The sequence below is a fragment of the Coenobita brevimanus genome, unplaced genomic scaffold (genome assembly GCF_032717465.1).
Source record: "Coenobita brevimanus isolate Jiangsu-jjx unplaced genomic scaffold, ASM3271746v2 jjx.HiC_scaffold_3718, whole genome shotgun sequence".
Lineage (NCBI taxonomy): Eukaryota > Metazoa > Arthropoda > Malacostraca > Decapoda > Coenobitidae > Coenobita > Coenobita brevimanus.
This window is the reverse complement of record NW_027644770.1, coordinates 3412370-3421624: the sequence shown is the minus strand read 5'-3', so window position 1 is coordinate 3421624 and position 9255 is coordinate 3412370. Positions and strand designations below refer to the sequence as shown.

The following is a 9255-nucleotide window of genomic DNA, read 5'->3' as shown; positions in this document are numbered from 1 at the left end:
GTTTTGCTGTTATCTGTCACTGGTAATTACTAGAAAGCACTTTAAGTGGTTAGAAGGTTTATTTAATGTTATAACTCACAAATACAGTACTCCAGAGCAAAACTTCAACACACAAATACTGTACGTAAACACAAGGAAACATTCCGACGCCGATAATAGGTAATCATATAAATCAGGTTAACTGGTACCAGCGCTTTAACTTACAAGTACATACCAGAACAGTACATATTTAACTTAGAAGTGCAGTTCTGTGATATCGAATGATTTCAGTACATAATCTGTTAGGAATGGCTGAAAAAAAAAAAAAAAATGTTATGAATACATTTTCACCTTTTTGATATATATTTATGGTAGTTTCGAGTTATTTTTTACGTTATCGTTGTGCCCATGCTTGGAAAAGGGAGCGAAAGAGTTGAATTTTCAGTCCTAAATGAGAAAACTGCACGTCCTCCAAGGCTAGACTCTGCCACGGGAGAATAAAGTGGAGGGTCAGTCCGATTAGCAATAAGGAAGTTGTGTCACAACTTCCAGCTCCCACACCACGAGAATGGCTAAAAATAGAATCGTAATGCAGTTTCAGAACTAACAATAAGTCTAATTATTACGAATACAGATACAAAGCAGAAATAAATACGTTTACTGACAGGGAAAACGTACTTCTTCCGTCATAACATGTTCATCTTTCTCTATCATTTTACATTCATCTTTAACATTTTACCTTGTTATTTTTGCAATATATATTGCTGTCTCGTAAACAGGGTGGTTGTTTGTGTTTTGCAAGGGAGGAAAAAGATTGTATATTCTGTCTGGGTCGAGATAATGGGTGTAACTATGTGTGGTTAGGCTTGGCCACGATCGAAAAAATCGTACATCCACTCATCACGATAGCAGGTGGTGAACTGACAGATGATACATGAGAGGGTGAAGTCAAGGTCAGTCTCACGTCCCAGATTTTCGTTCACTTCCCGAAAGTTTATTCACAGTTTTCTACAAGTTGCATTGCATCAAATGATCCAAACCATTAGAGCAAACCTGAGCAAATACGTAAAGATACCAAGACAAAAATGTATTTTTCTTTTATTATAAGTCTTTAACGAACAAACAAAAAAGACAATATTCCGACGCCGATCATGGGTAATCATATAAATCACATTAACTGGTTTTTTTTTTTTCATTCATTGCCAGACGCCATGTAACCCAAACGGGGTGGCCAACGGCTTAGAGTTAATTGTTTTACAGGGAGGGGCACTAATCCTCCACCAACCCCACTTGACACGTAGGGATGCCAACAGCATCTGGCGTTCCCAGGTGGTCACCCATCCAAGTACTAACCAGACCCAACGTTTCTTAACTTCGCTGATCGGACGGAAAGCAGTGTACTCAACGTGGTATGGCCTACAAGGCTTTATTTAATGCTTTAATTGCTTACAAGTACATACCAGAACAGTAAATATTTAACTTACAAATACAGTACTGTAGAAAAGCAGTACAGTAAGAGTTTAACGAACAAACAAAAAAGGCAATATTCCGATGCCGATCATGGGTAATCATATAATTCGGGTTAACTGGTTACAAGGCTTTATTTAATGATTTAACTTTATTTAAGTGCTTACAAGTACAGTACACACGAAAACAGTTAATATTTAACTTACAAATACTGTACAGTATTGTGGAAAAAACGAACAAATAAAAAAGGCAATATTCTGACGCCTATCAGGTAAACTGGTTATAAGACTTTATTTCTTGCTTTAACGTTATTTGATAGTACTTTAAGTTGCACATAAACTTACCAGAACAGTACAGTACTCTAAATATTTAACTTACAAATACTGTGCTACTGTACTCGGGAATGTCTCACTCACTGAATAATTTCGCGCCTAGATCGTCACGTAATCAAAACAAACCGCGCGCTGCGGTGACGTTCGAGGATTTGATCTTTCAAAGGCCTCTCCTGCGTTAATTTGTAGTTTTAATAATGGTTTTTTAATCTTACGTTGTCTTATATGTATTCCAGCCCTTACCGTGTATAATTGCGAGCGCTTTCCGTGAGATCGTGTTCCGTGCGAGTTACCTGTACTGTGGCGAGACTGAAACGATCTAATGCCATGTACTGTGGCGAGACTGAAACGATCTAATGCCATGTACTGTGGCGAGACTGAAACGATCTAATGCCATGTACTGTGGCGAGACTGAAACGATCTAATGCCATGTACTGTGGCGAGACTGAAACGATCTAATGCCATGTACTGTGGCGAGACTGAAACGATCTAATGCCATGTACTGTGGCGAGACTGAAACGATCTAATGCCATGTACTGTGGCGAGACTGAAACGATCTAATGCCATGTACTGTGGCGAGACTGAAACGATCTAATGCCATGTACTGTGGCGAGACTGAAACGATCTAATGCCATGTACTGTGGCGAGACTGAAACGATCTAATGCCATGTACTGTGGCGAGACTGAAACGATCTAATGCCATGTACTGTGGCGAGACTGAAACGATCTAATGCCATATACTGTGGCGAGACTGAAACGATCTAATGCATGTACTGTGGCGAGACTGAAACGATCTAATGCCATGTACTGTGGCGAGACTGAAACGATCTAATGCCATGTACTGTGGCGAGACTTGTACGATCTATTGCCATGTACTGTGGCGAGACTGAAACGATCTAATGCCATGTACTGTGGCAAGACTGAAACGATCTAATGCCATGTACTGTGGCGAGACTGAAACGATCTAATGCCATGTACTGTGGCGAGACTGAAACGATCTAATGCCATGTACTGTGGCGAGACTGAAATGATCTAATGCAGGGGTTCTTAACCTGGGGTCCGTGAAGGTCAGAATTATTGAGAACAATTTAGCGAGATTGCGTGATGCCGTTTGGCATCATTAACTTAAAAAAACATACAAAGAAACTCGGTCTTTAATAATTCTGGTGTTCGTTGATACACGCCTACCCTCGTTTGGCAAAGCGAGCTATGGGTGCTGTGATTCCATTTGCAACTACATACCATTGCGAGTCGGATTTCAGCACTTGTTTCTACAGTAAACCCTCATTATACGATGGGGTTCCGTTCCTGAAAACCCCATCGTAAAGCAATCCATCGTATAGCAATCCCATTATAACATGGAGTCAATGGGGATACGTTCCCAGACGTGCCTAAACTCTCACATACACACACCTTGGCACTCACATACATGAAATATCCTTATGTTTAAACATTTAAAGTAACACATTAATAGTGAATAAAGAGAAAAAAACATGAAAACTACAGTATACAGTAGATCTTACCTTTACTGAAGCAAGCAACGGTTGTTTATGTGGTTCCTAGATAATTCGCCATGAAGTCGACAATTCGCCGTCATAATATGGACGTTCCCCGTCAGGACAATTCCCCGTCATTCTATAAACATACTTATTACTGATTAACTGATACTTTAATAACTAATTCTCAGGGGGATCTATCAAAGTCTATTTTCATTCAGTAGCATTGGCTTTGGATATCATTTATAAGTTGTACTTTTAGACAATATTTAACTTGTTTCTACCTTGCTGTAGTTGACTTTGAATTATGTTCTAGCATCACCCACAGCTGTTTTCATTAATTTCTATTGGTACTACCCCTGGGGGTAGGGGGGATTTTCAAGAATACTCCCCCAGTATCCCTGCTTGTCGTAAAAGGCGACTAAAAGGGTTGGCGGAGGGTTAGTGCCCCTCCCCGGAAAACAACTAACTAAACAAACAAACAATAAGCCTCGGACAAGGACTGACCAAACGATGACGACCAAGGACCGGACAAAGGACATTGTAATTGGAACCTGGAATGTAAGGGGAGTGAATGATGAGGTGAAAGAGAGAGAGATTGTCCAGGTGCTTGAGGATGCGAAAATGGATGTATGTGGAATAACTGAAACAAAATGGAGAGGAGAAAGTGTGAGAGAATGGGAGTATGGATGGGGTATATGTGCAGGAGTAGGTGAGAATGAGAGGGCAAAGGAAGGAGTATGTATAGTTGTGAGTAAAAGATGGAAGAGGAGCATAAGACAGTATGGATCAGTTGGGTCAAGGATTGTGTGGGTAAAGTTGAAAGTTGGAATACAAATGTGGGCGATTGTGTGTGTGTATGCGCCAACGCAAGATCGTGCTAGAAGAGTGAGAGAAGAGTTCTGGACAAATGTAGAAGTGTGCATAGAAAAGTTTGTAAGGAATGAGAGAGTGTTTTTGATTGGTGATATGAATGGTAAAGTTGGGAATGTGAAGGTGGATGGAATAGTTGGTGAGTGGGGTGTGCCTGCTGAGATAGATGAGAATGGGAGTGCGTTAGTGGACATTTGTGCTGGGAGGGGGTTGGTGATAGGCAATACCCTCTTCAGGCATAAAATGATTCACAGGTATACATGGCGAGTGATGAGAAGGGTGGGTGGTGAACTGAATGAAAGGAAGGCAATGATTGATTATGTGTGTGTGGATGAGAGGATGCGAAGATGTGTAATGGATGCAAGAGTGTATAGAGGTTGGGGGAGTGGACTTTCTGACCACTACTTGGTGATGGCCAGAATTAAAGTACAAGAAAGTTGGAGGAATAGAAGAAGGGAAAGACGAGAGGAAGGAGTAGTTGCAAGGAGAGTGGAAAGGTTACAGGAGGATGAGAAAAAGGCAGAGTATAAGAGAGTTATATGTGGAAAGAAAGACAGAGGTGAAAAGATTAGTAAGAGAGAGTAAGAAGAGAGTGGAAGTCAGGTATAATTATTCCCTTGTACAAAGAAAAAGGGGAAAAAGAAGTGTGTGGTAATCATAGGGGCATTTGTCTTCTTAGTATAATAGGAAAAGTGTATGGTAGGATACTTATAGACAGAGTTAGAGAAAGAACAGAGAAATTAGTTGGAGAAGAACAAGGAGGCTTTAGGAAGGGAAGAGGTTGTGTAGATCAGATATTCATTCTTAGATCTTTAGTGGAAAAGTTTCTAGAGAAGGGAAAGAAGTTGTATGCGGCTTTCATGGATTTGGAGAAAGCATATGACAGGGTGGATAGACAAGGATTGTGGAAAGTGTTAAGAATATATGGAGTAGATGGGAAGTTGTTGAATGCTGTGAAGAGTATGTACGATGGTGCGAAGGCTGCATTGCGTGTTGATCGTGAACTAAGTTAATTCTTCTCTTTGAAAGTTGGTTTGAAACAGGGATGTGTCATGTCTCCATGGTTGTTCAATCTGTACATGGATGGGGTAATAAAAGAGGTACAAGGTAGGGTAGTGGATGTTGGAGTGGCCCTGGTGAGAGAGAATAGTGTTTGGAAACTCCCTGTACTGTTGTTTGCAGATGATACTGTGTTGTTGAGTGAAGACGAAGGGGAGCTGCAAGGCTTGGTGGATGAGTTTGAGAGAGTGTGTAAGAAACGGAACCTAAAGGTGAATGTAGGGAAGAGTAAAGTGATGGTCTTTGAGAGAGGTGAAGTTAGTGAATGTACAGCGAGGTTAGATGGTGAGGAATTGGAAAATGTGAGTACGTTTAAGTATTTGGGTAGTGTGATGAGTAAGGATGGAGGTTTGGAGGGTGAAGTGCTTGAAAGGGTACAGCAGGGAAGAAAGGTTGCTGGTTCCTTGAAAGCAGTGATAAGAAACAGGGAAGTGAGCATGGAAGTGAAAAAGTTACTACATAACAGTATTGTGATACAAACTCTAACGTACGGAAGTGAAGCTTGGACATTGTTGGAAGGATACAAGTCAAGAGTGAGAGCAGTGGAAATGAGTTATTTAAGCGGAGCCTCTGGAGTCAGGTGGAGAGACAGGCTGACGAATGAGGATATAAAGGAGCGTTGTGGTGTGGATGTGGATGTGATAGGAAGCGTTATGAGGAACACACTGAGGTGGTTTGGCCATGTGGAGAGGATGGAGGGTGAAAGACTGACGAAGAGGGTGTATGTGAGTGAGGTGGAGGGGGGAAGAGGGAGGGGGAGGCCGAGGATGAGATGGAGGGATGGGGTGGAGAGGTATATGAGAGAGGGGGGTGTGAGTTGGGAGCAGGGCAGTGAAATGGCGGGGGACAGGGCGACTTGGAGGCGATTTGTTTGTGGCCATCCCAAACGGGATTGAGGCGTCTGGCAATAGATAGATAGATAGATAAGAGAGAAGTGGAGTAACGATTGGGCAAATATGAATTGGCGCAGATGGGAGACGTGGAAGGTGTGTGTAAGATATTTACAGAAGAAATATGTGCAGCATGTGATGTGGTGTGTGGAAGGAAGAGAAGACGGAGGGGGGTGCAAGGAACAGCGTGGTGGACTGAAGAGGTGAAGCAGGCTGTGGCACAAAAGAAGAAAGCATACAATGAATGGATGAGAAATAGTGGCGTGGAAGAGGTTGAGAGGCGGAAGAGAGAGTTATATGTGGAAAGAAAGAGAGAGGTGAAAAGATTAGTAAGAGAGAGTAAGAAGAGAGTGGATGAGGAATTTGAAAGGAATTTGAGTGTAAAGTGGAGGGACTGTAAGAAAATGTTCTGGAGAGAGGTGAAAAGAGTAAGACAGGGTGGAAGTGAAGTTAGCAGGGGAGTGAAAGATAAAAACGGTAGACTACTAGTGGAGAAGGGAGAAAAAGTGAGCAGATGGAGAGAACACTTTAAGGAATTGTTGAACGTAGAGGATGGAAGTAATGCGAGTATAAGTGGCTGGGGAATGGCTGGGAGAAGGAGGGAGGTGAGAAGACAGGAAGAAATCAGTAGGATAGAAGTTGTGGAAGCAATGAAGAAAGTTAAATCTGGGAAAGCCCCAGGAATTGATGGAGTGTGTGGTGAAATGCTGAAGCATGGGGGAGAGATAGTAGTAGAATGGATGTGGAAGATGTGCAGATTGGCCTGGGAGGAAGGTAGAGTCCCGGAGGATTGGAAGTCAGGTATAATTATTTCCTTGTACAAAGGAAAAGGGGAAAAAGAAGTGTGTGGTAACCATAGGGGCATTTGTCTTCTTAGTATAATAGGAAAAGTGTATGGTAGGATACTTATTGACAGAGTTAGAGAAAGAACAGAGAAATTAGTTAGAGAAGAACAGGGAGGCTTTAGGAAGGGAAGAGGTTGTGTAGATCAGATATTCATTCTTAGATCTTTAGTGGAAAAGTTTCTAGAGAAGGGAAAGAAGTTGTATGTGGCATTCATGGATTTGGAGAAAGCATATGACAGGGTGGATAGACAAGGATTGTGGAAAGTGTTAAGAATATATGGAGTAGATGGAAAGTTGTTGAATGCTGTGAAGAGTATGTACGATGGTGCGAAGGCTGCAGTGCGTGTGGATGGTGAACTAAGTGAATTTTTCTCTTTGAAGGTTGGGTTGAAACAGGGATGTGTCATGTCTCCATGCTTGTTCAATCTGTACATGGATGGGGTAATAAAAGAGGTACAAGGTAGGGTAGTGGATGTTGGAGTGGCCATGGTGAGAGAGGATAGTGTTTGGAAACTCCCTGTACTGTTGTTTGCAGATGATACTGTGTTGTTGAGTGAAGACGAAGGGGAGCTGCAAGGCTTGGTGGATGAGTTTGGGAGAGTGTGTAAGAAACGGAATCTAAAGGTGAATGTAGGGAAGAGTAAAGTGATGGTCTTTGAGAGAGGTGAAGTCAGTGAATGTACAGCGAGGTTGGATGGTGAGGAATTGGAAAATGTGAGTACGTTTAAGTACTTGGGTAGTGTGATGAGTAAGGATGGAGGTTTGGAGGGTGAATTGCTTGAAAGGGTACTGCAGGGAAGAAAGGTTGCTGGTTCCTTGAAAGCAGTGATAAGAAACAGGGAAGTGAGCATGGAAGTGAAAAAGTTACTACATGACAGTATTGTGATACCAACTCTAGCGTACGGAAGTGAAGCTTGGACGTTGTTGGAAGGACACAAGTCAAGAGTGAGAGCAGTGGAAATGAGTTATTTAAGAGGAGCCTGTGGAGTCACATGGAGAGACAGGCTGACGAATGAGGATATAAAGGAGCGTTGTGGTGTTGATGTGGATGTGATAGGAAGCGTTATGAGGAACACACTGAGGTGGTTTGGCCATGTGGAGAGGATGGAGGGTGAAAGACTGACGAAGAGAGTGTATGTGAGTGAGGTGGAGGGGGAAAGAGGGAGGGGAGGCCGAGGATGAGATGGAAGGATGGGGTGGAGAGGTATATGTGAGAGGGGGGTGAGCTGGGAGCATGGGAGTGAAATAGCGGGGGACAGGGCGACTTGGAGGCGATTTGTTTGTGGCCACCCCAAACGGGACTGAGGCGTCTGGCAATAGATAGATAAACTACAACATCCTGGGTATATTTTAAAACGACTTTGAAGAGGTACAAGTACAGTACTAAAAAACTAGTGTACTTCCTAAATAAACTGATATGAAAATAAACGAAGGGGAATCATCCTGAAGACGAAAAGTCCCGATGGCGAATTGTCTCATTATTGTTGTGATGGCGAATTGACTTGATGGCGAAATATCCCGAAACATTTATATAGACGTAACATGAAGATTATTTGTATAATTTGAAAGTATGTCGATCGTTCACTTAAGGTAATTAGGCATTTATATAAATGCCAATGTCTTGTATGTAGCCTTATGCTAAGATGAAGGATCGATCATAAATCAGCAGATTCACGTTTCAATATATTATTATTTTTCATTTAATGCCCATGATTTGATGCCATATTTTACATTTACTATATAAACAATAAACCACCATCACTTTTGTAACTTACATAATTAAAAAACTAGTGTACAGTACTTGCTAAATAAACTGATACGTAAATAAATGATGGGGAATCGTCCTGACGGTGAATTGGTCCCTACTCGGCCTCACAGTCACAGGGACTCACAGCCCTCACTCATCAATGTCAGAACTGCCTGGCTGGGCAGGGCTAGCTAATGAGGCTGGACCGGTGGACAAGTGTGTGTGGTCTAATGCCGACAGTGTGAGGACGTTTTTGTTGCGTTTGCACATTCGCTGTTCACTGAGCCACGGATGATCCATCGTTGTTGCAAATCGTTCCCATTGTATAGTGGGCATAGGGTACTAAAATTTTGACATTGTATAAGCGAAATATCGTACAATGAGGCATTGTATAATGAGGGTTTACTGTATCCAAATGATAAGTCGAAATGAACTGGATGTCAACAATGACATGCATGTTGCCTTGTGAAAGACCAGTCCACAATTTCATCTTATTCAAGCCAAACAGCAACAACAACTTTCTCATTGAAATGAACTTTGGAGCAGACCTAAAGTTTTTTGTTTTGT

At 42.0% G+C, this 9255-nt stretch overlaps 1 pseudogene; it reads right to left on the bottom strand.

Annotated features, from left to right (window-relative positions):
• Positions 1 to 1283: 1283 nt before the first annotated feature.
• On the bottom strand, positions 1284 to 1403 carry LOC145390261 (5S ribosomal RNA; annotated as a pseudogene).
• Between the last annotated feature and the right edge of the window lie 7852 nt (positions 1404 to 9255).